The sequence below is a fragment of the Borostomias antarcticus genome (genome assembly GCF_949987555.1).
Source record: "Borostomias antarcticus genome assembly, contig: scaffold_65, whole genome shotgun sequence".
Lineage (NCBI taxonomy): Eukaryota > Metazoa > Chordata > Actinopteri > Stomiiformes > Stomiidae > Borostomias > Borostomias antarcticus.
The window spans coordinates 127501-132500 of NW_028176587.1; the positions used below are offsets into that span (position 1 = coordinate 127501).

Consider the following 5000-nt stretch of genomic DNA (forward strand, 5'->3'; position numbering starts at 1 on the left):
AAAAAACACTACAAAATACGGGTAAGGAGATTGTAGGCTAGGCTATACTTTACCACAAGAGTTTATGGTAAGATCTGGCGATGAGTGGAGTGTAGACCAGGTTCTTGTAGAGGTTGAAGGTGATTGCAGAACGAGGGACAGGTGTGGTGATGATAATTGGAAACCGGTGAGTAGAGCCGCGCCCGCGTCATCGTCGGAGACGAGCGCGCCGTTCTTGTCTTTGCGCACGGGCCGATGTGCTGGGCATGTCGGGATCCGACTCTTCGTCACCGGAGCGGGAGGAGACTGCCGAGTCCGCGGAGCTGGCCGGAGACGGGGAACGCCCGGCAGTGGGGGGAAACTCCGGAGAGTCAGAGCGTTGTATGCCCGGGCTGATGCGACGTGCGGTAGAGCGCGTAGGACGCCCCGAGCGCGCAGCGGGCCCAGAGGGGAGAGAGGGAGGCGGTTGTGGAGGCGAGGGCATGCGAGCCGTAACAGGACCCCCCCCCCGAGGGGAGCCACCTGGCGACCGACCGGGGGCGTCAGGATGGGCCTGGTAGAAGTCCCGGAGGAGAGACGGGTCCATAATGAGCTGCCTGGAGATCCAGCTGCACTCCTCGGGGCCGTACCCCTCCCAATCCGCCAGGTATTGGAAACCCCGACCCCGGCGGCGCACCTTCAGCAGCCGCCGAACCGTCCACTGGGGATGCCCGTCGACCATCTGGGGAGGCGGAGGAGCCGGGGCCGAAGGCATGAGGGGACTCGAGGAGACAGGCTTGACCTTGGACACGTGGAACACAGGGTGTACCCGCATGGAAGCAGGGAGCTTAAGGCGTACCGCAGCTGGGTTCAGGACCCGGTCGATCTCGAAGGGACCAACGAAGCGCGGAGCCAGCTTCCTGGAGGGGACCTGGAGCGGAAGATCAGCGGTGGAGAGGTAGACACGTTGACCGGGCCGATACGCCGGAGCAGGAGTGCGGCGGCGGTTGGCCCCGCGGCAGGAGCGCTCGTTGGAGCGGAGCAGGGCCCTGCGGACCTCCCTCCAGACACGGCGACAGCGGCTGAGGTGGGCCTGGACGGAGGGGACGGAGGCCTCCGACTCCTGGAGAGAGAACAGCGGGGGCTGGTACCCGAGGGATGACTCGAACGGAGACCTGCCAGTGGCAGCGCTGGTCAGGGCATTGAGGGAGTATTCGACCCAGGGTAGGTCCTTGCTCCAGGAGGTGGGGTGGAGAGCCGACACACAGCGGAGAGCGGACTCCAGGCTCTGGTTGGCCCGTTCGGCCTGGCCGTTGGTCTGCGGGTGGTAGCCAGAGGAGAGGCTGATGGTGGCGCCGATCTCCTTGCAGAAGGCCCTCCAGACCTGGGAGGTGAATTGAGGCCCACGGTCCGAGACAATGTCTCCGGGGAGACCGTGGAGCCGGTAGACATGCTGGACGAGGAGCTCAGCTGTCTCCGCAGCGGACGGGAGCTTGGGGAGCGCCACCAGATGGACCGCCTTGGAGAAAAGGTCCACCACGGTGAGGATGACCGTGTTGCCCCTGGAGGGGGGAAGACCGGTGATGAAGTCCAGGGCGATGTGGGACCAGGGACGGCTGGGGACCGGAAGAGGACGCAGGAGGCCAGCCGGGGGCTGGTGGGACGCCTTGCTGCGGGAGCAGACGGGACAGGCGACCACAAACTCCCGGACGTCGGACCTCATGGAGGGCCACCAGAACCGTCGGCTAAGGAAGGAGAGGGTGCGGTGAACCCCGGGATGGCACGCAAACCGGCTGGCATGGCCCCACTGGAGCACCCGGGACCGGACCGAGTCAGGCACGAAGAGCCGGCGAGGAGGAACGTTGGCCGGACTGGGTTGGGCGCGTTGGGCCTGCCTCACCACTGCCTCGATGTTCATGGTGACCACCCCTATGACACGCGAGACCGGCAGGATGGTCTCAGGCTCCGCGGGGGGCGCCTCGGGCGCGTGGAGGCGGGACAGCGCGTCGGCCTTGGCGTTGCGGGAGCCGGGCCGGAAGGTGAGGGTAAAGTCAAACCTCCCGAGGAACTGGGACCACCGCGCCTGGCGGGAGTTGAGGCGCTTGGCCGCCCGGATGAAGGTCAGGTTCTTATGGTCTGACCAGACGAGGGTGGTGTGTTCGGCGCCCTCAAGCCAGTGGCGCCACTCCTCCAAGGCCCCCACCACCGCCAACAACTCCCTGTTCCCGATGTCGTAATTCACCTCAGCTGGGGTGAATCGGCGGGAGAGGAAGGCACAGGGGTGCAACTTCTGGTCCTCCACTGACCGCTGGGACAGAACAGCACCGATGCCTGTGTCTGATGCGTCCACCTCGACCACGAACTGCCTGGAGGGGTCAGGATGGAGAAGGACCGGGGCGGTGGTGAAGCACTCCTTGAGCGCGGAGAAGGCAGCGCTGGCAGCCGGTGTCCAGACGAATGGACGCAGGGATGAGGTGAGGTGGGTGAGGGGAGCTGCTACCCGGCTGTAGTCCCGTATGAAACGGCGATAAAAGTTAGCGAAGCCAAGGAAGCTCTGAAGTTGCCTCCGGGTCGTGGGTGGAGGCCATTCGACCACGGTCTTGATCTTGCGGGGGTCGGGTCGCGTCAGGCCTCCCTCCACAATGAGCCCCAGGAACTCCACTGACGAGGAGTGAAAAGTGCACTTCTCCGCCTTGATATACAGGCGGTTCTCCCGGAGACGCTGGATGACCATGCGGACATGCTGGACGTGCTCCTCAGCGCTCCTGGAGAATACCAGGATGTCGTCCAGGTAAAGGACCACAAAGACGTCCAGCATGTCCCTGAGCACGTCGTTCATCAGCGCCTGGAAGACGGCGGGGGCGTTGGTGAGGCCGAAGGGCATGACGAGGTACTCGTAGTGGCCACGGGAGGTCTTGAAGGCGGTCTTCCATTCGTCCCCCTCACGGATACGCACCAGGTGATAAGCGTTCCTGAGATCCAACTTGGTGAAGATGGTGGCACCGATGAGGGGTTCGAAGTTGGAGCTCATGAGGGGGAGTGGATACTTATTCTTCACCGTGATGTTGTTGAGCAGCCGGTAGTCGATGCACGGCCTCAGGTCTCCTCCCTTCTTCTTTACAAAGAAGAACCCCGCTGCCACCTGGGATCGAGATGGTCGGATGAGACCCTCGGCCAAGCACTCGGAGATGTAGGTGTCCATGGCCGCTTTCTCCGGGAGGGAGAGGTTGTAGAGACGACTGGCTGGAAGAGGGACGCCAGGGTGGAGCTCGATGGCGCAGTCGTAGGGTCGATGAGGGGGGAGTGTGCGGGCGCGCTCCTTACTGAAGGCCTCCCCAAGGTCGTGGTACATCGAAGGGACCGTGGAGAGGTCCGAAGGAGTGGGACGGGGTCGGTCAACCCGAGTGGAGGTCTGAGCAGCTCGGAGGCAGCGGGCGTGGCAGGCGGTGCTCCAGCTGAGGATGTGCCCCGAGCTCCAGCAGACATGAGGGGTATGGAGTTCCAGCCAGGGCCTTCCTAGGATGAACGGAGCGTCGGGAGAGTGGATGACGAAGGGGCGGATGTTCTCCACGTGGTTTCCCGAGGCTGTGAGGGTGAGGGGCAGGGTCCGGTGAGTAATGGGACCCATGGGATGGCCATCCAGAGCGAAGGCCGAGAGGGGCCTCTCCAGAGGGGAGATAGGGAGCGCCGCTTTGTGGGCGAACTGGACGTCCACGAAGCTCTCGTCCGCACCGGAGTCGATGAGAGCAGGGACGGAGAGCGTGTACCCCTGCCAGGCGAGGGTGACAGTGAACCTGGCGGCACGGGTCCGGGATTGGGGATGGATGAGCCGGCTTACTCGGTACCCCCTGGCGAGTGAGCCTACTCTTTTTGCCGTCCTGGGAGGTGCAGAGGAACAGGAGTCGACGGCGTGCGCTGGGCTAGCGCAGTATATGCACAGTCCGTTCTGTTCCCGGTGCTCACGCTCTGCAGGGGTCAGTCGGTTCCAACCCAGTTGCATGGGTTCCTCTCCAGCGGTGTTTGGGGGGGCGAGGGAGGCCGGGGCAGACCGAGAGAGGCCGGCAGAGGGAGGCGGAGACGGTCTGGGTGCGCTGTGGTGTTGGTGCGCCCGCTCGCGCCTGCGTTCCCGGTGGCGCTCGTCTATGGCTATGGAGAGGGAGACGAGTTGGTTCAGGGTCGCTGGTCTGTCTCCTCCAGACAGGCTGTCCTTCATGGCGTCCCCCAGGCCCCGTCGGAAGGCGCTGTACAGGGCAGACTCGTTCCAGGAGCAACGGGCAGCGAGGATGCGGAACTCCGTGGCGTAGTCCGCTACTGAGCTGGAACCCTGGGTGAGGGCGGAGAGAGCAGCGTCCGCGTCCTGTCCGTGGACGTCGTGGTCGAACACAGTCCTGAATTCTGCCACGAAGGCTGTGTAGTCCTGCATGTAGGCAGCTGCGCCTTCGCGACCCGCCATGACCCAGCGGCGAGCCCGTCCCGTGGTTAGGTTAGCGATGTAGGCTATGCGAGCTGACGCAGTGGAGTACATGCTTGGCTGGAGATCAAACACGTACTCACACTGCATGAGGAACTCCCGGCAGAGGGTGAATGTCCCGTCGTAGGGGGCCGGGGAGGCGAGATGGGGCTCCCGGTTTGGTGGAGCGGTGGGGTTCAGGAACGGAGCCAGGCGGGCACTGAGCGCGGTGACCTGGTCGGACAGGGTGCTGACCAGAGTAGCGAGTCCCCTCAGTCGCTCGTCCTGGGCTTGCTGTTGGCCGGATACCTGCGGCAGTTGCTCAGCTTGGGTCTGTTGGAGGGCTTGGAGTGGTCCGGGAGGTGCAGGTCTCTCCTCCATGTTGGCTGGGTCAAAACTGGCCAGATCTTACTGTTAGTGTTCGGTTTTAGGACCCAGGCGCAACAGGAAAGGAGGAGGCAAGGAACGGTAAAGCCCGGAGGGGCGATTTAATAAGATCACAAAGGGGGATGTGGTAGTCGTACAGCCGATGGTCAGGCAGAAGCGTGGTAGTCGTACAGGCGATGGTCAGGCAGGAGCGGGGTTGTCGTAC

The 5000-nt window shown here is 63.8% G+C and overlaps 1 protein-coding gene across 1 annotated transcript in view; it reads left to right on the forward strand.

Annotated features, from left to right (window-relative positions):
* The window catches only part of LOC311328280 (phosphatidylinositol 4,5-bisphosphate 3-kinase catalytic subunit alpha isoform-like), a gene marked incomplete at both ends in the record, with an annotated part of 37396 nt that overhangs the window by 2555 nt on the left and 29841 nt on the right, over positions 1 to 5000 (forward strand). The gene's annotated exons all lie outside the window — the stretch shown is intronic.